This window comes from Prionailurus bengalensis, chromosome E1 (assembly GCF_016509475.1).
Source record: "Prionailurus bengalensis isolate Pbe53 chromosome E1, Fcat_Pben_1.1_paternal_pri, whole genome shotgun sequence".
In the NCBI taxonomy this organism is placed as follows: domain Eukaryota; kingdom Metazoa; phylum Chordata; class Mammalia; order Carnivora; family Felidae; genus Prionailurus; species Prionailurus bengalensis.
In genome coordinates, this window is record NC_057347.1 from 11,561,676 (window position 1) to 11,582,357 (window position 20,682).

Below are 20,682 nucleotides of genomic sequence, written 5' to 3' on the forward strand. Positions count from 1 at the left end.
GAGCCTCTGTGTGCTTTTGTGACACACGGGGACGATAACAGAGCCGGCCTCCCTCCAGCATGCAAAAGCTGAAGCCCCTTAACATCACAAAGGGCTCCGAGGGCGCAAAATTCTCAAAGGTTACTTACCTCCGCTGTCAGGATTTGCCCTACTGGCCAATCCAGCTGTTTGGGCTACAAGGAACCTTAAGATAATCCGAGCCTTTTACAGATGAGGAGATGACCAGGCGGAAGCAGCTCTCGCCTCGCATCACAGAGCAGGTGAGTAACTGAATGACAGTGTCAGCCCTGGATGACAGACTCCTTTCAGTCACCACAGTGGGACGCATGATCCCCTTGCTCCTCCCCTAGACAGGAGACTCCAAACACGGGGAGTGTCAGGAGGGGTGCCCCGCTGGGCCTCCCCTGGGGTTGGGGGGTGCCCTCCGCACCACAAATACCCAGCAAGGAGGGCCATGCTCAGACACAGCCCTGGGTTCGTCCCCGGCTTCTTACTAGGCGAGAGGGCCCTTGAACCAGAGTTGCCTGACTTCTCCAAGCCTCAGTTTCTTCATCTGTGGAATGGGGATGGTGGGACCTTTCCCTCCTTCACCCCGTGAAATGGGAGTGAAGACGGGAAATAACCAAGAGCTCAGGACCCAGCACTGGGGAGGCCTCGCTGAGAGAACATTCCGAATAATAGGATTTCAGGTATTACTTTATCACACCCCCCCCCCCCCGACCCTGTGCGGCCCGCATCTCCCATGCTGCTCCTCCTCCTGTCCTCCCTGGGGCCCTGGGTACCACTCCTCTCTCTCTGTGCTGCGCCTTCTTTTTAGGGAATTACAATCTGCTGGGCTTTAATTACTGGTCCCCGAGGACATCCACCTCTTTCCCCAGCGAGAGGTAATCATCCCTCCCAAGACTCAGACGCCACAGGGCTGGGCGGAGCTGCTCCAAACTGAGGCAGGAATTCGGCAGGCAGCGGGTCGACGAAGGCTCCGTCTGTCCAAGGAGGGAGGATGCTCTCGTCCAGTTCAGGCCCCAGCACTTAGAACTGGAGGCCTCAGTGCCGAGGGAGGACAGAGGCTCTGAAAGGAGAACCGGCCGGCCAGCCAAAGGACTCACAGCCCCACCGGGTCCTTTTCTGATCATCCCTGGCTTTTCTCCTCCTTGGCTCATTCGAGCCCTGACTCCAGCTGTGTTCCTTGCCTGGAACAGCCTTCTTTTCCCACTGCCTTCAGGGTAAAACCCTTCACCACCGTCAAGGCCCCAGACTCCTTTTCAGCCTCCACTCCTGCCTCTCTGCCTCCTTGCCTCCCCCACCCATGTCTTTCTAGAGCTCTCCTGGCCCTTTTGTGCCTCTGGGCTTCCCGGCAGGCTGTATAGTGACAGTCCCTCCTGTGGTCAAATGCTCCCCCTTTCAGACCCAGGGCCCAGGTTTCCTCCACTGGGAGGTCTACCCTGACTCTCCCTGGACATGGCTTGAATGTGCCTCTCTGGGCTGTCAGCAAACATCCGCCGAATGAAGGATTGTAGGAAATGAAACTCGACCTATAAACCAGGCTCCCACCAGATGCCTGCTGTCCCTCCCCAACCCAACCCCCCCCCCCCCCCCCCGCGCTGAGCCCCGTCAATGGCAGCAGCTGTGGGAACTCAGTGGGAACTCAGTCGTGCATGTACAAGACTGGGTCAGGCCATGGTGAGCCACACGGACAGGGTCAGGCCGACCTGTTCCAGTCGGGTCCCAGCACCCCTGTGTGTGATCTCCACGCTCCCACACCCTCACTTCTAAGACCACTAACAAGGGCCAGGGCGAGTGTGGGATGTGCACGAGGCTGGCCCTGTGCACGCTTTTCAGGGCCCTGCAGACTGAGGTTCAAGGCCAGGCACAGAGGGCGGATATAGTGCCTCCTGGATAATAGCTATTAAGCCAAGAGGCTCCAGACTGGCAGCCTGGTTGGGGGAGGGGGGGGGTGTCTGAATTTGGCCACAGGTGGGTTGCTGGATCAGGTGACAACAGACACAAACCAGGAGATGTCATGTAAACATCGCAATTCTGCTTCCTAAGAAGGTAGGTGACAGGCACCCTGGGCTGCATCCCCACAGGCCACCCTGGCAGAGCTGAGCTGCTGAGCCCCACGAAGGCCAGACAGCCCTCACATCCTCATTAGCTTTGCCCACTGGCCCTGTGGGACTTCGAGGTTGCTGGCCCCCACATTATGCAAACATGAGTTCAGCTTCTGATCACTCCTGCAAGGTAATAGGTTTGCATTTTAAGCAGAACTTTCAATGTTTTGACCCTTTGGCAGTGACGAAAGGAGGCATCTCAGGCCCTGAGAAAGACAAGAAGCAGATATTTTTTGGGAAAGCAGGCACCCTATGGGTCAAAGTGCTCCTGGGAGGTGGCACCTTGCAAGGGATGACCTGGGGTAGGCATAGTGTCTCCGCCTGCTTCAGCTCAAAATGCTTTTTGTGCGATGAGTGACATCTGCGTGCCTCTCTTCCAAGTCTGACCTTGGGAACAGGCGGATGCTGACTTTTTTGGGTCCCATCTGCCCCTCTAACTCCCCGTGACATCATTTCTGATCTCAGAACCCTCCCCTTGGTCAAGGTCCCCCTTAGAATGTGGAACTTGGCTCAGGAGGAACATCCCCTTCCTTTTCACAGACACTATCTTTGATAATGCACCTGCAGGGGGTGTCCAGTGAGATTCTTGGCTCCCTGAAGGTTTCTACTGAAATGACAGTCACCTCAACCCCAGACTGTCTCCTAGAAAGCATGGAATACAACATGTCTCCCACCCTACAAGCCAGCAAACCCAAGGCCCCTGTCGCGCTCACACACAGATGCCCTGAATGGACAGATGAATGCTTAATGAGGCCCTCTGTGCGTCCCGATGCTGCTAGACGTTTGAACAAACCTGACCTGGTTTTCTTTACTTTTCTGACAGTCCGGTCCGGAAAAAGCCATGATCCCCACTGCCCAAAGGGGAAACCAAGGCTCAGTGAAAAGTCCTTGCTTGAGGCCAATGTTCTCATGTGCTTTTGGGTGTGGCTGACCTAAAGAAGGGTCTCCTCCTCTCGGAGAAGCTGGGCCTAGGTGCACAAGTGCGTGGGACGAGAAGGGATAGGGCAGTGGGCCATGCTTGTGGACAGTTGGGTCCCCACAAATGCTGAGCTAAAAGGGTTTACCGAAGCACCTAGCACTTATGAACCAGGGCAACACATAATTCTGGGGTGTAAGCTGAGGGTCACCTGGTTTATTATTATTATGACTACTTTGTACGACAGTAGTCTTTCCAAGGCTGACTGGGGGCGAGATAACCAGGTAAGGCAGAGCGTGACCAGGCCCAGGTTTTTTCCAGAAAGGTCTTGGTGGCAGATACCCAGGACTATGGGTACACAGTATCCAGCAGGCACCGAGGAACACCTGTGGCTGGTCTGGTGTCACAGTGTCAGCCACCTCACGGGGGACAGTGGGAGGGAGGAGGAAGAGGCCCTGCCCAGGATGGCGCAAGTGACAAGAGTCAGACCAGAGCTGCCCAGGGCCCAGAGAGTCATCTGGCTCCCCACGTGAATGGACACCACAGCCCTATGCCCTGTGCAGCTTGGATGAGAAAGGAACAATCTCAGGATGCCACAAAGGATAAGAAGGCCTGTCACTGACACCTCAGCGTCCCAGGGTCCTACAGAGGGAGGATCCCTAATCATGAGAGTCAGGGGCAGCTGGGAGCTCAGAAGTGGGGTCTGGAGCTTAGGGTCAGAGAACTGGGTCCAGCCTGGGGTCCCTAACTTCTGACTCCTTGACCTCAAGCATGTCACTTCTCTGTAAAACCTGAACCATGAATAGTGACTTTCAGGATCTGTGTTAACGACAAGGCCAGTGTCTAGCCCACGAGTGGGGAATCCATGAAGTCTGGGATCCTGCCAACCAGCTCCCAGGACCTCGGAGAGCACCACCTTGGGAAGTGGGGGCGGGGGGGGGAGGGGAGGAGCGGGGCGGGGTGGTGGTCTTTAAAATTCAAAGGAGAAGCTCAAATCTGTCTTGGGCATATAACTCCAACACCCGGCCACTCAGTGCCCCCTCCCCAGGCGGGCTCTCCTCCCTTGGGCTGCGCCCTGCAGCCAGACCTGCCCCGTTCTGCATCCTCTGGCCTCAGTCTCAGCTTTTCCCGGCCGGGGGATGTGAGCAGGAATGGCTCAATCAGGATATAATCGTTTTTAATTAACGTGCGGATCATTTCACAGGCTGATCTCCTTGGAGACCAGAGGGAAGACGGTCTTTTAAGATTTTCTTTTGCCTCCCCCCGTTCCCAGTTGAAGGCCGCCCCCCCCCCCCTTCACCCACCCAGCCGCAACCTTGAAAGCAGCACAAAAGCCTGCTGCCTGGATCCCTCTTGGGGCCATTAGGAGGAAAGTGTGTGCTCACACACAGACAAACATGCACGTGCCCAAGCTCAGGGGCACGCTCTCCCCCCGCCGGAAATGCACAAATGGGATCAGAGACTCAGAGACATATGCACACACCCACGGACATGGCACACACAGGGCTACACACAGATTCGCACACACACACAGACGTGCGTGCATGCACACGTGCCCAAGCTGGAAGACACACAGACCCCTTAAAAAACATACAAATAGGGTCCAAGGCAGACAGACATGGCACACACACACACACACACACACACACACACACACGCAGAGGCTGGCAGGCAAACCCACCCCCATACAAATAGGATCAGACACACAGACATGCACACACAGGCATGCGTGGATGTGTACACATGCACGGGGACATGTCCAAGCACAGAGATGCACCACAGAAATGCCCAAATAACCGACGCTCATGGGAGGGTTGTTCTGAACCTCGGTGGCCAGCTGGTGTGCTGGCAGTGGGGAAACAGAAGGTTCCTATCCTTCGATGGGAAGTCAGAGCCACAATCACCTTGTCCCCTAGGAGTGCCCATTGCCCCAGCCCCCTCCCTGGTGCCCCGCCACCTGCCCTGCAGGGAAACCCAGGAACAGAAGCCTCCCAGGTCTTGCCTCCCTGCCACGCACCTGGTCTGGATCCTTCTGATCCCAGAGCCCGGCTAACAGCTGTTTCACTCAGCCCTCACAGAGCCCACCCCAGAACATCCAGCCTTTCCTGGCGGTCCAGCGCTGGTTAGCCCTGACACCTGCCCTGGGAGTGATGTCCCCCAGTCTGTCCTCTGGGTGCCCTCTTCTTCTCTTCTTCATTTTCATTCTCCTCCTTCCTGAGCTCCCCTCCCTCTTTTCTAATCCCTCCCTCACTGATCTCCCCTTCAGTTCCTTTCTCTCCCCCCCCCCTTTCCCTCTCCTCCCCCTTCCTCCCCAGGGGCTCTCCTGAGGTCAATCTAAGATCCAAACAAGTTGAAGATGTGGCTGGTCCTTCCCCACTCTCCCACAGTGGATATCTGTGCCAACACCTGCCCCCCCCCCCCCCCCCCCCAGCTCCTGAACAGACCCAGAGCTTGGTCTTTGGACAAGTAAGCCGAGGCACAGGGGTAAGGGCACAACCACTGGGATCCTCTGACAGGAGCCCCACTCCTCTCACTGCACCTGCTTTGGATCCTCGACTTCTCCTTCTGGAAAATGGGATGGCAGAGAGCAAGGAGGAGTTCTGAGGAGGGTCAACACGGGAGCCCCCGGCTGGCCAACCACAGGCTAGCAACTTTGGTGACCCCAGATCCTGTGGGCAGGGCCAGTGTTTGTGACACAGAAAGTATGTGACAGGCTTAGGAGCCTATCTGTTGCTCCAGCTGGCCACTGATGCCAGGGGCAAGCTGGGGGCTTCTCCTCTCTTGGATTCTCAGTGCCCCCACCCCTGCAATCTTTGAAATGGGACAAGGTCAGCCTAAAAGATCCCTGGGAACTCTTCCCACACGTGGAAACCAAAATGACAGATCACTAGTTGGTTCCTGGCTGCTGCAAGGCCCAGGGACTGCTGTGTGACCTTGGGACTCACTTCCCCTCTCTGGGCCCCCGGTTTCCTCCTCTGTCAAAGGAGGGGGCTCAGACAGGTGATTCACTGCCCAGGCTCTTTTCAGTTCTGACAGAAGGTTCTAGGTTGTGAGGAAGGAAGGGGAATAGTGCCCCACTTCTGGGAAAACGAGAAGCCCATTTCTTCCACTGCAGAAATGTCGGAATCTTCAGTAACAGCAACGTCATTTTGAGGAAATCATCTTAAACATCACAAAAAAGTGCTCTGTGCAAAATATATTCACTACCTCGTGCATCAGGAGCATCCGGAATGTTGAACAAAAGGGGAATAGTAAGTAAATGATGGTACGTACATCCACCCGATTGGAAAAGCCTGAAGATATTAACCATGGTGTTTATGAACAGTTGGTTACAAAACAGGAAAAGGCTCCTGTTAGGGCCAACCAAGAAAGCAGGATATACATCTGAATACAGAGAATGGCTACAAAGTCTTTTAAAAAAAACAAACCAACCACCAAGTCTGTAAAGAACATCAAAATATTAACATTGTCGTAGCCCACTGTCAGTAACCTTGTTTCTTTCTCTAGATCTCAGATGGTTCTCTGAACCATATTGTAAGATGTGTATATATTGAAAAGGTTTTTTTTTTTTTTAATGACTACATGTCTGCTATTGAGAAACTTTCCCCTTTCATTCATGTATTCATTCATTCATCATTGATTCATTCACTCCTGTGTTTGTCCAGCCAAAGCGGGGTGCCCATGGTGTGCCAGGCCCAGGGCTCTAAGATCTGCAGGGAATACTTCTCACCTGCAGGAAACAAATGCGTGGGCGGGGGGGGGGGGGGGGGGGGGGGGGGGGGGGGGGGGGGGGGGGGGGGGGGGGGGGGGGGGGGGGGGGGGAGGGGGTAGGGAGACAGCTACACGAAGGCACTCCCCCATCATGGGGCCCTGGGGGGTACGGAGCAGAAATCAATCTTGCAGGTTTCAGCCCTGCCTCCCCCTGGCCTCCACCAGGCCTGCCCTCAGCTCCTAGGGTCTCCTAGCCCAGCGCACGGGTCAGAAACTCACCCTTAACCGCCAACCATCCAGCTGTGGGTGGTTTAAGGGTCAAGGTGGGGAGCAGGGCAAAGACCAACCCCTTAGCCCACATGGTGATTCTACTTCAAGTTCCCATAACCCTGGCGCATGGTGGCTACCTGGCTGCTGTACCCTCCCTGGGCTCTGATTTCTGCTTCCCTTGAACAAGGCACCACCCAGCCAGGCCCTGTCCCACTGCCTGAGGCTGCTGAGAAGGGAAGCAGAGTATGGAATCTGCTAGCTCCTGTCAGCCAGTGTCACGCTGTTAGCACGTCAAAGGGTCCCACAGTGTGTCCCTGCTGTGTGGGGGCTGACAGATTTCTGGGAAGGGTTAACTCTTGATATTCCTGAACCAAGCCACAGAACAGCCTGAAAACAGTCTGCCACCGCCCCCCCCCCCCCCGCACCCCCACCCAAGGTGCCTTCCCTCCCCCGCCCCGCTCCCCTGCCCAGGAGTCCTCTCTTTAACTAGGCAGAAGGGTTTCTTTCCCCGGCCTGGCTTGCCAGCCTGGGGTCCCCGGGCCTCCCTACTCCGGGAAGGAGGAGCCCAGGAAGCTCGCCTGGGAATCAATTGAGGCAGATTTCCATGGACTCTTCTCGGCCCCTAGTCCTGTTCCAACTAGCCTTTCACCCGATCCACACCTTCCCCCCCAGAGCAAAAGGATCTGGGCGCTTGGAGTGACGAGAAGCTTCTGACCCCAAGACCCCTACTTTGCGTTGAGCACACCCTCACAGGCCTGCGGTCCCCAGAAATTCTCCGGTCTAGAACTCCCCTCCCATGGCCCCAGTGGGAAAAGGAGAAGTTCCCACCACTCCCCTCCCCCTTTCTTCCCCTCCCCCCCCCCCCCCCCCCCCCCCCCCCCCCCGGAGGGAGCGAGGCGTCCGGATCTCCGGGTCACCGGAGCGGCGTCTGCTGTGGATCGCAGGAGACAAACACTCCGTCACACTCTCTCTCTCTCTCTCTCTCTCTCACACACACACACACACACACACACACACAATCACCCTCGGGATCACCTCTGAAGCCCGCATTGTACGGGGAGGGGAGGAGGCCGAGTTGCAGGGAGGAGGTTGGGGGGGGGGGGCGTCCGACGTGCCTGAAGTCACCAGCCAATCAACAAATCCAAGAGGGTCTAGAATCCACGACCCCCGGCCGGGCCGAGAACCCCACCTTACCCCCGCCCCCTCCCCCAGCGCAGCACCATCCGACGTCAACGTCTCTAACCCAAACAAGCCCCTCCCCCAAGAAGTCCTCCCTCCCCCTCCCCCTGCTCCGGGTCACCAGCCCCCAGAGAGACCCAGCTACGACCCCCACCCCCGACGGCAAGGCGCGAGATTTCATTGTCAGCCTGGCCACTCAGGCGCGCGTGAGGCGGGGGTGCAGGGCAGGGGGGCCTGTGTGGCAGGCTCCGGCGCGGGGAGTGGGGAGGGGTCTCCAGGGGAAGTGTTTGAAGCTGCTCCTCCAGCTCTGTCCAGATCCGGAAGCTGCCGGGGGAGGGAGGAAGGCGGGGGTGGGGAGAGCGCGACCTTAAGCGCTCGCAGGCGGCAAGGAGGGGCCGCGGCGGCCGGAGGAAGCGCCCGGAGGCGTCGGGGGCGCCGAGTCCCCGGGGAGGCAGCGCTCTCGGGAAGTTTCCCACCGGTTGCCTGGAGCAGGACAGGGTGCGCAGACGGCCCTCCCCGGCCTGACCGGCTCCAGCGCGCAAACTGCGAACTTGAGCAAAACTCCTTCGTCTCTGGCGTCCCTCACCTTCCCATCCGCGGCCACCAGCCCCGCCATCTCAGCCCCCTGTCGTCCACCAGTGCCACAGTCGCCAAGACCTCTCACCAATGTATTGTGGAAGAAAGGGGAGGGGGAAGTCCCCAACACAACCGAACTGCGGCCACACACACACACACACACACACAAAAAAAAAAGAAAAAGAAAAAGAAAAAGAAAAAGAAACAAACAAAAAAGGAAAGAAAGAAATTCCTTTTCCTGACACCGATTCCCTCAACCAGCGTGGAAAACCCCCAAACAGGCAAATCTGCAACTCCAGCCAAGATCGCGGCGCGGCGGGAGGGGTGCCCGCGGCCGGCGGCCACCAGCGCCGGCAGCCCCGGGTTTGGGGCAGGTCTGAGCGCGGCGGCGTCCCGGGGGCTCCGGGAGCCCTCGCGCCCCGGAACGGCCCCCCGAAGACACAAAGCTCTGCCGCCAACAATACCTGCGTGTTCCTCCTGGATCTCCCGGGCGCCGGCGCTGCGCGTCTCGCCGTCTCCCCTTCCCCGCGCCGTCTCTCTCCTCCTCCTCCTCCTCCTCTCGCGCGCGCTCTCCCCCTCGCCTCTTCCAGAACGCGGCGGCCAGATGAGATCCTTGGGAGAAACAAATGTGAGCGCTCGCACGATTCCTTTCTCTCCGCCCGCCGCTCGCGGCGGCACCGGGCTCGCTCCTTTCTCCCTCGCGCTCCCGCGCGCGCCGCGCCTCTCGCGCCCCGCGTTTCCTTCTCAGCAGCCCCTGCGAGCGCCCTCAGTAGCCATTATTCACGGGCCACCGGAGGACAGGAGGTAATTAGAGACCGCCCCGTGGCCGCATCCACTCTGCAAGCGCGATGCGGGCTCGGGGTGCGCGCGGGGAGGGGCGCGCGACGAGGGGGCTTGGCTGCGCGCAGCCCGCGCCCCAGACGCGGGGGAGGGGGAGGAGGAGGAGGGGGCAGGGAGGGAGGAGGCGAGGGGAGGAGTGGTGAGCTCGGGTAGGGAGCGAGAGGAGGGGGCGCCGGGGAGACGCTCCCGCGGCTCTCACCGCGGGGGCTCGGGGTCACCGGCTAGGAGGCTCCAAGGCGCTTAGGGACCGGGTGTGTGTGTGTGTGTGTGTGTGTGTGTGTGTGTGTGTGTGTTTGTGCGCGCGCGCACGCGCGCGTGTGTCAGAGATGGAAGGGGAGGGAGGGAAACGCTTTAATATTTTTCCAGTGACTTACGAGCCCGTGGGTGAGCTCTTGGCTGCGCGGTTAGGTCCGTGTGTGTGTCGGTGTGGCCGTGTATTTCTGGTCTGCCCGACGTGTGAATGTCACGGGGTTTGGGGGGGTCTGGCTACGAGCTTGCGAGTGTCTTGCTGGGCCTCGGAGGAACTGAGTGATGCGGTGCCTGCGTGGAGTTGTGTTTGTGTGCGATCGTTTATGGAGGGTTCTGTGACTGCGTGGGTGGGACTGCGCCCATGTGGGGCTGCCTGTATCCGAGGGGCTGTGTGTACAGGATTGTGTCTGCGTGGGCCCGAGTGTGCCTCGGGGCTGTTGTGTGTCTGTGTGGGTTTGTTTGCGAGTGGGATTGCGGTTGTTGGGGCTGTGGGTCTGCGCGTGGAGGGGGCAGTACGCCTGTGCAGGGCTGTGGGTCGACGTGAGGCTGTGGTGTGCGTCTGCAGGCGGTCTTGTGTGTGGCTGCGTAGGGCTGTGTTCTGCGTGCGGGCCTGAGGCCTGGCGGGCGCGGGGGTCAGGAGGGGGGGCTCCGCGTGGTGTCGACGATGGCACCGCCGCAGAAGAGCCGTTTAAGGCGCGAACAGGCTGCGCTGGGGTCGGGGCGCAGCGCGACGAGTAGTGGCAGAGGAGGGGCGGGTAGAGAAGGCGGAGACGAGGGGGCCTTCATCTTGCGCCCCCCCCCCCCACCTCCGCACCAGAAACGCAGCTTGGAGATCCTGGTACTTGCCGGCTCCGCGGTCCTAGAGGCACTGGGTTTGGGGGACCCTGCTGGGCGGGGGAGACGCCTATGGGCTGGTGGGGGCAGTGGGAACTGAGACTCTGGAGATCCGGAGCAGCTCACAAGTGCGCGGCGAGGGCTGCCTGAAGAGGCGGGCGGCAGCCTGGAGACGGCAGAGGACTGGGCCAAGACAAAGGAGAGCGGGGCCGGGGCCTCGAGGCGGGACCGCACCTCCAGGTTCCCCCCCCCCCCCGCGGCGGAGGGGCAGCCCAGCCCGCGCGCTTCTGACCGTCGCGTGGAGCCCCGGGGCGGTGGTGCGGTGGCGCAGCCCCTCTAAGCCCCAGTCCGGGAGCCGCCTCGGGGAGCAGCTCCAGGGCCCCGGGGGCACGGAATTACACGCCCCGGGAGGGGCCGCCGTAGCGGGGTGGGAGGGGGGGGGCGGGTTCTGAGCTCAGCAGGCGGACGCCAGCGCCCCGGGGCTGTGATTGAGCGCTCGCCTGGCCCGCCCCTCGCCAGGCTGCTCACCGCCCACGCAGCCATTCATTCATTCATCTATCCGTCTCTCCTTCCACCCACCCTTCCATCCAGACACGTGTCCGACCTATCGTCCGTTCACCCAATTATCGCGCCAGGGATCACACCGACGTGTCAGACCCGGCTCTCTCCACTCTCTCTCCTGCTTGCCAGTCTTGCTTGTCTTGCTCTCCTTGGCCCCCCACCGATGCTCCCCGCTCGGGGCCCCTCTCTGTTCTGCCAAGCGGGGAGGAGTGCACCCACGACCTCTATCACACTTAGGTTTTGCTGTTCAGTGATTGCCCGACTTCCTCTATTAACCCCCACCCTGCCCCTACTAACCTCTCCATGCATCCTACACTCTACTCCCGCAGCAATTATGAGCCAACTGGGTGTGCGGAGCCTTCTCCCCACCCTGCCGGCCCTCCCTGAGGTCTGGTGGCTCCTTAGAGAGGGCAGTGGCAGTTGCCTGTAAGGCCCAGCCTCCTGTAGGCTGGGGGGAGGGGAGGGAGGAATGGGGACTAGAAGGGGTTTCATGGATTGCTGTGTGTCCAGGTCTTTGGCTAAGGGCTGTGCAGGCTTAGGGCCTGATGGCACAGAGGCCGCCAGTACCCCAGTGGCTTGAATAGTCACTCCCAAACCTACCATTGGTACAGCGTCAAGTGGGAAACCAAAAGCACAGATTCCTGGGCCCTAGCCCACACCTAACCAATCCAAGTGCCCATGGCCTTTGTACATGCTCTTTCCCCTGCCTAGGAATCAACAGCTTATAGCCAGGCTCGACAGTGGTCACTAGCCTGGAACGTCTTACAGGCTCCCCAGACTGCTGGGTGCATCTGCCCAGGGGCAAAGAGCCAGCCTCACTCCCAGAAATGGACCCTAATGTGCCCTCTGGGCTGACCCCTAACTCACGTGTTAAGGATGCAGCAAAAACAAAGAAGTCAACCGTGGGCACCCACGCCCAGCAGGCAAGCCCTGGGCAGCTCTGGTCTTCCCATCTGTAGAACCCAGGCTACTTAGCCCCTATCTTCAATGATCTGGCCTTGGGAACCAGGGTTCTCAGTCCTGAGGCTGCGGAAAGGCAACATTAGACAAAAAAAACAAAAACAAAAAACACCCCAAATCCCTGCTGGGGATCACCAACCCAGCCGCAGACTGGCCTGCAACCCCTATCATAGTGCTGCCTGACCCCTCAGCCTCAGACTGTCCCTGTCACATCTGACTCAGCCACCTCCTCCATACAGCCACCCACAAGGTCAAGATTGGCAGGCAGGGCGTGAGGGTGGTAGCGTGTGCCCCCTTTATCAGGAGGGGAGGGACAGGTTCCCCTCCCCTCTCTGGTTTCAGAGTGAAGTAAAAGTCCTCACAGTCTCCGATGAAATCCCACACAGTCAGGCCCCCACCACCTCTCTGGCCTCATGCCCCTTCCCCTTACCCACTACTTTGTCTTCTAGATGGTCCTTGAATTCACCAGACGCACTCTTACCTCAGGGCCTTTGCACTCGCTTATCCCTCTGGCTGCAGTGCTCTTCCCCACTTTCTAATGTACCATATACTTGGTTTGTTTAAGTGTTTTGCAGTTGTTTTTGTCTGTGTGCTCACTGTGTACCCTCTGTACCTAGAACGGAGGCTGACACACATTCAGTAGGTATTGAATGAAGAAATGAGTGAACGAGTGAATGAATGAATGAGGTTGACCCAAGCCTTCTTCTTGGGAGCCTGTCCCAGCCCAGGGCTTTCTCTTCTTTGAACCAATAGCCCCCCTGGAGAAGAATGGGGGAAGGGGATGGAGAACATCACGGCAAGATGCATCACATGACTCATCCGAGGTCACTCAGTGAGTACTCTTCACCCATTCTGGAATCTGGGCACACGTCCTAAGGGTTTGGAGGAATAACACAGTGGGGGGATGGCTTGGCCCAAAGGAGAGCAGAGCCCTTCATCATCTGTCCCAGGGGTCTCTCTGTCATTCTGGGGGCAGTGTAGAAGAGGGGTCCAGATTCACATCTGCCTGGGGGGGGGGGGTTGGAAACCCCCAACCTGACCAGAGCCCTTCTCAAGTGTTGTCACACAGGGTCACCAAGACAACCCCTCAAGTGGGGACCTACTCATCTCTGAGAGGAGACACCCAGGCTGAGAGCCATCTCAGGATGCATCAAGAACACACAGGAAGACAATCTGATCCCTACTGGACTATTAGTTTAGCTAGAGAAACCTTGCTCACCTCCGCCTGGCACAGAGCAGGTGCTCAGTATGCATTTAGCAAATGAACGAATGAAGGAGAGACAGTGTCAAGGTTCAAACTTAGGTCTAGATGGCCCCCGAACCCTCACCTGTTCCATCAGACCCCACTGGTTGTGGGGGGGGGGGGCGGGGGATCATGGGATCGTGACCATGGGATCATGGTGGTAGTACCCAGCGCATAGCAGGTACTTCATAAATGCTGAGGGAATGACTGGCCGGGGAGGCTGTCTATCTGGCAGGGTCCCTGCTCCGGCCAGGGGTCTGACTCCACTGCTCACCACATGAGTCCTTCCCCAGGCTCAGTAGGGAGGGGGACCCCCTCATGCTTGGCTGGCAGGAGAGTTTTATGGGCCACGGTGGGAGTGGTGGGAGTGCTCACGGGTGTCAAAGGGCCAGATGCTTCCTGGGGAGGTGCGGCTGTGCTCAGGAGAGCCTGGGCCTGGACAGGTCAGCCCTTTGTTTGCCCAGTGCAATCTGGATAGAGCTGCTTTCCTGCAAAGTGTGTGTCCAAATACCATTCCAGTGTTAAATAATAAACAGGAGCCAGGGAGGAGACGCCAGGCAGGGGCCTGGGGAGAACAGGCAATGGGGTGAGTGGAGCTGCCAGATGTTAGGCTCACTGACGGGTCACCAGGGACAGGGGTTAGCCAAGGGCCACCCAGGTGGGCACAACAGGCAGAGAAGAGGGGCCTAGACTCCACCTACCAGGCTAGGCGGGTGCCACTGAGACACCGAAGTCTCATTCGAGCTCAGCCCTGATCTGGTAACCCCCAGGCCCTCCTGGCTTTGAGATGCCATGGCTCTCCGAGGAGAGGACACACAAGTCTGCAGGCCCCGGGTCAGAGGTGGGCCAGGCAGATTGCAACATCTATCTTATACATATTTATAGAGAGTCAGGTTTCAAATCTCTACCTTTCCCTCACATCAGTCACCATTTCAAAGATGGGGTCTCTGAAGTCCAAACAATTGACTTGCCCAAGGTCACAGAACTTGAGTGTGGCGGAAGGACTCATCCATTTGCCTGGCCAATATTTACTGAGCACCTACTATGTTCTAGGCACTGTTCTGTGTGTTGAGCATTCAGAGCAAGGAACGAGACAAAGCTTCTGTTCTTTGTGGTCATGAGTCAGACAAGAAACAGAATGAATGGGTAAATTATATAGTATGTTACACTTAGGCGGAAAAATAAATAAAGCCAGGGAAGGGGACTGGGAGCATCTGGGGAAGGGCTGTGTTTTCACGTTGGGTGGTCAGGGAACTTGCACTTAAAAACATTTGAGAACAGACTTGAAAGACTGAGACAGTAGGGCGTGCAGCTATGTCGGGGGAAAAGCTGTGCAGGCAGAGGGAACAGCTAGTGCAAAGGTCCTGAGGCAGAAGCAGGGTGAGAATTTTCATGGAACAGCACAGGCTGGTGTGGCTGGAGCTGAGTGAGCCCTGGGGCAAGTGGGAACAGATGGGGACAGAGAGGGGACAGAAGCCACACCACAGGACCCTATATACCTTTGTAAGAACTTTGGCTTTTATAGGGAGTGAAGAGAGGTGTCTCTGCAATGTTCTGAGCAGAAGTGGGACACGGTCTCTTTGAGGGCCTTCCTCCTAGTATCCCCAGCAGCCGCGGACAGCAGACATGTGGGCAGGGCAGGGAGGCCAGAGGTCCAGGTGGACGAGGACAGGGCCTGGCCAGGGTGCGGATCGTGGAGAGCCAAGAAGGCGCAGAATTCTGCCTTTGTTTTGGAGGCGGGCCTAACAGGACTAGCTGGTGCATCTGGCCTGAGGAACCAGACGGACAGACGGAGCAGCCAGGCCTGCTGGCAGAGTGGTCTGGGGCAGGTGCCCCAGGCTAGGGGGAGGGCACTTCCTTAGGAAAGGCACAAACCTGCCCCATCTGACAGGTTAATGAACTTCATGCCAATGGGTCAGAGTAGATAGCTGAGGAGGCCCCGTTTTTATCGGATGTACTAGGAGTAGCGCCCTGCCGAGTCATTTTCCCACTCCAAGCCTCAGTTTCCCCTTTTCGGGAACACGTCAGTCCAGGGCCGCAGCCCGAGGGCCCGCTTGGCCTTCCCTCCCTTGTGGCCACTGCTGTTCTCGCAGGCCAACCGAGTGAGACCCACTCCGCACATCTCTGCTCCGGGGTGCATTTCTGGAGTGCCCACCAAGTGCCATTGTTGGGGGGAACAGGGGAGACGACAATGCACAAAACAGGCAGACCCCCTGCCCTCGTGGTCACTAAGCAATTCCAGCCCTGTTACTTTCTGTCCGCCGCCAAAACCCTCTACCCACCTGGCACTTCCTAAGAGCTGGGCCACCATGTGAGACCGAGAGCAAAATCACTTGAGAAGATGTTTTTCTTTGAAAGCAAAGCACTTGGGCGGTTCAGCTTCTGGGGGTGGGGGGCCAGGATCATAAACATCCAAGTCCTCTTAAACTCTCAGAACATTCCAAACACTTGGTATGCCCCCTGCCCCAAATCTCAGGGAAGGCAGTGGAGGGCAGAGGAGGGTCTGGGGTCTCCTTATTCGGGTTCGGCCCGAGTCGGGGCAGGAGAAAGCCCTGGGGGCAGGGGGCAAGTCCTTCACAATCTGCCTTGGGCTGGTCTGCCCATCGGGCTCTGCAGACACCAAACCATTTCCTGCCTTTGATCAGCATGACCTTTGATCTCTGCTGTCTGTGGCTTTCTCTGCCATCTGTCTGTCTGTCCATCCTTCTTTACTAGGCTGTGGGAGGCCACCAGATGAGGTCACACAGCTTCAGGCTCAGACGGGGCAGGCCCACCCGCTACGGGATACCCTTCACTGGGTGTGGGCCCCAGAGGAGGAACGCTGTGCAGGGGGGGGCGCACACTCTCTCTCACCCCGTAGCCCCTACAGCCTCCATGTCCCGGGGCGATCCAGGCTGGCGCCTGACCCCCGGGGGCAGTCACCTCCCTTTCTCAGCATCTGAGTGCGCTAGAAGGTGCTGGGCTTGTATCCCTGAGCTCGGAGGAGGTGGCGAGGCCCTGCAGTCAGAGGGCGGAGGCCGCAGGCAGGGGTGCGTGGGGAGTCAGTGGGAAAAAGAGGCGGGCCGGACAGACAGCCGGTTAGACAGACAGAGGAGGGACAGGGGAAGGCAGACGGCTGAGGAGCAGGAAGTGTGTGGAGGGTGCCAGAGCAAATGAAGGGGAGAGGGGAGAAGGGATGACAGGGCAACAGGGATGAAGGGAGGGGAGGGCACCAGGTCCGCCAGGCAGCATCCCCTCAGCCTGGGGACGGCCTGCCCCTGCCACATGTTTTCCTAAGCAGTCCTGCGTCTGGAGGACAGCCCTTCGTTCCCGGCTGTGACCAATGCCACCAATTCCTCCCACATGTGGCCCGGCTGGGAGCCATGTGAACCTTCTTGCCTCTGAGCCCCCACCTCTCAAGCAGCTGCAGCCCAGGGCTCAAACCTGCCTTCATGGTGAGGGAGCCGCCAAGGGGCTGGGAGTCCTATCCGGTCCTCGACGTCAACACAGACGGCCCCCTGACCCAGCCACCGACCGACCCTTAGCCACAGCCACATTGGACCCTTGACCCCAGTCAGTGTGAGCCTCCTGCCCCAACTCCAGCCACAGACTGACCCCTGCCCTCTGCCATGAATGGGCTTCTGACCTCAGCCATAGTCCCTAGCCGCAGACCAACATCTGGCTCTTGCTGGGGATCGACCTGGGGCCCCAGTCCCAGCCTGAGCCTGAACCCCGATGCTGGCAGAGGCCCTCTGCCATTCTGGGGACCATCCTGTGCACACATTCCCTCAGGCCACTGGGGACCATGTGGGAAGACGAATGGGGCCCAGCGCAGAGCCGTGGTAAGAAGCACCATCAACCCCGTACATGGCCCACGCCGAGACCTCAGGGTCAGGCGGTGACCAAGGTGGGGGGCCCGAGGCCACTGACACTTTCCCCAAGCAGAATTCACTGGCGCAGAGCGGGAAGCCTGCCTGGGCCAGAGCGAGCAGGCCAGACAAACACACAGACATACTCGGGATCTGACAGACCGACACACACAGTCAGACCCGGCAGCCCAGCCCCTGAGACGCTCCCACACCAAAACTCACCTGCAAAGACACACGGAGCCCGAGATGCACAGGTACCAGCACGTGGATGGAAAGCAAAGCCATGGAACCAGATACACACACACACGGACTGTCCCTGCCCCTTTTCGCTGAGCCGCACGGCTCCTCTGGCCCGGGCCCAGCGGCTCCCCAGGTACCCAAGAATGGGAATGACGACAGCTCCCTCCTCTTCCTCTCCTTCCAAGAGCATGTGGAACCTACCCTGAGCCCCAGCAGCTTCCTCTGCCCCCTGGGGAAGAGACCCCAGAAAGAGCCCAAGGATCACTCCCTCCTCCGAATTCAGGGGGGTCGTGGATGCCATTGTCTACACAAAGGGCCTGCCCCATGTCACACAGTAGACGGGGAGGGGGGCCAGGATGTGCACAAACACACAGGGTCTCCTAGGTGGAAAGACCCAGGCACACACGTCCATGTGTATGCACACTCACAAAATCAGAGACACGCATGTGCTCGTATGCATGCGAGGACGTGTACTGCAGGGACCTACACAAATGTACCCGTGTAAAAGTGACACAATGCACACGTAAGGACACACAGAGACTCCTCTGTGTAAGAGGGTGTAGGCACACCTGCCTCCACACGTCATTTGTTCCCTGACCCCGCAGTCTCCAGGGATGGGGACCCCAGAGACCATGGGTCACTCTAGGTGGCTCAACCACTCCTCAGGTGCCCCTCCAGCCCCTTCCTGGCTCAACCGAGAGCTCTGTGGGCCTGCGCCCTCCCTCTGCCTGGTGGCACTGGGGATGCTGCCCCGGGGCTTCTCCCGGCCTCCAGTTCCTGACCCCAGCCAGGTGAGGACCCCCGAAGTCCTCCTGACCTCGTCCCGCCTGGACCCGGGCTGGCTACGGCATGCCCTCTGTCTTTGGCACAAGTAAGCCAACTCCCTCGCTCCTAGGGGACAACCCAGCCCTGTCACCTCCACCTGTCAGCTGTGGGAATGTGACAAGAGACCCAGGCCCTGCTCAGCGTCTCCCAGGGTGGGTGAGTCCCCAGGAACATTCAAATGGAAAGCCCTTTTCAGGGGGTGCCTGAATCTGCACAGATTGCCTCTGGAAGGATGGAGAAGAAACTGCTGATCAAAAAGGAGGGTAGGGGTGGGAGGGATGCTAATTGTGCGGTGTGAATTTTTTACCACATGAGTGTATGAGGAGGAGGAGGAGGGGCGCCGGTGGGGAGGGCAAGGAGGGAGGAGGGAGGGGTGGGGGGAGGAGGGAGGGGTGGGAGGAGGAGGGAGGGGTGGGAGGAGGAGGGGATTATTGTTCTAATGCTTTTCCTCCCAGTTTGGCTTCATCCCCAAATTCCCCGGCGGAACCCAGGTGACTGTGCCACGGGGCAGGGGTGGCGGGCGGGGAGGGGTGTGGACTCTGCCAAGCACCCGTGTGGAATCCTCCCAGAAATCCCCTGGGGGAGGCGTCCTTAGCCCATTTTGGAGATGTGGAAACGGAGAGGTGCAGACGGGAGAGCACGAGGTCTGAGTGGCTTTGGGTGGAGCCTGAACCACTGTCCTGTCTCGGGAGCCGTTCTCATTCACCTGTTCCATCCGGGGCCCGACTCAGAGCAGTCCAGCCCGGGCACGAGCGTGGAGGAAAGGAGTCGAACCCCCGGCTTCGCACGCCTGCCTGGGTTCTGACCTCCAGGAGAGTTACCGGGTGAGGCAATCGTGGCTCCCATCCTCCCCACACACCTTAAACCAGGAAAAGGGCTGCCTCTGCCCTCCCCGGTGCAAGTCCGGTCCTGCCACGCCTTGGCTGTGTGTCTCTGGGCAGCTGTGCACCCTCTCTGGGCCACAGTCGCCACAGCTGGGAAGAGAGGTGATGCTTCTCTGCTCCTGCTTATTGCCTCATGGTGGGGGCGGGGGGGGGGGTTATGGGCCGGAAAGCAACCTTCTAAAAGCTGTAATCTTTCTCCCTAAATTTGGCACATGGTCCACCGCCCAAGACCAGGAGAACCCTCCCCAGCCCGGCCCCCGAGACGAGGCAGCTACAAGGGGCTTTCACCAGACAGACTGACAGGGCCAAGAGCCAGGTCCAGCCAGCCACAAGTATGACGTCCCCCCGGCCCTGTTTCCATGCATTTTTGTGGTGGGGAGGACTGCGGTCAACTTTCTTAGACAGTCCACCCCACTCCCCGAAACGCGTGACGAGGGACTCGCACCCAGCTGCTTCGCGTGATGTGCCTCAGGTTTTTTCACCTTTAAAATGGGAGACTGGCAGGGCCTGGGTTCTGTGTTGAGGAGGCATGGAAATGAGCACGTGAAAGTCATTACGGGGTTTGCCTCATCGCGAGCCCTCGAAAAACGCCAGCTCTGAAGGCTATTGGTCCCTCCTGGTCTACGGAGAGATGGGAGTTCTCGATGGCTGGGATAAGTGTCAGGTCTCAATTTCACGGTGGTGGTCTGAACATTTAATTCGGAAATCCTACTTGGCTGTGCTGCCGGGGCGAAGGCCCACCCGCACTTTGTCCCCCGTGCTGAGTGACCACTGACATGTGCTCTGGGCTGCTAGTCCCCAAATCCCTTCACAACCACCACCCACCCCACAACCAAGCAAGGGGCCCGGAGGCCCAGTGCTGCAGACCCAGACGCTGGGGCTCAGAGAGGGAGCTTAGGAGACGTAGAAGCAACAGGAAGACAGATTTCACCTCCATATAAGGAAGAGCTTGCTAACAGGCAGAGCTGCCCAGAAATGGAATGAGTGAACTGCCTTGGGAGGTGGTGAGCGACCCGTGGCTGAAGGCGTGCAAGGGAAAGAAGGAGGTCTCTCGGTGGAGACGGCACGCGGGCGGCTCAGACACTAGTTGGGGGAGGAGGCTGGGAGCTCTTGTCCTGTGACTTGACCAAGGCCATGTGAGCAGGAATGGAATCCCAGAAGGTCAGAGCTGGGGGCCCGGACAAGCGCTCTCCTGCTCCAAACCTGTCACGTGGAAGCCCAGCGAACAGAGGCCCAGCCCTCCCCATCAATCCCCTGCCCACCTCCCACATCGCAAAGCATTTATTTCTTAGAAGGAAATACCTACTTTCAATTTTGAAAGCTGGGAAGTATACAAAAGTAGAAAGGAAAAACAAAACAAAACAGGGTGAATCCCCCTCACCCTGCGACAATTCCTGTTAATATTTCCTTCCACTCTTCTCCGTGGGCATCTATTTTG

General features: G+C 58.7%; 1 protein-coding gene across 1 annotated transcript in view; it reads right to left on the reverse strand.

Annotated features, from left to right (window-relative positions):
• Positions 1-20,682, reverse strand: part of RAI1 (retinoic acid induced 1) — a 120,333-nt gene that overhangs the window by 71,749 nt on the left and 27,902 nt on the right. The window contains exon 2 of the mRNA XM_043583321.1: positions 9,225-9,372. The gene's annotated coding sequence lies outside the window, so the exon portion shown is untranslated. The remainder of the gene's footprint in view (positions 1-9,224; positions 9,373-20,682) is intronic.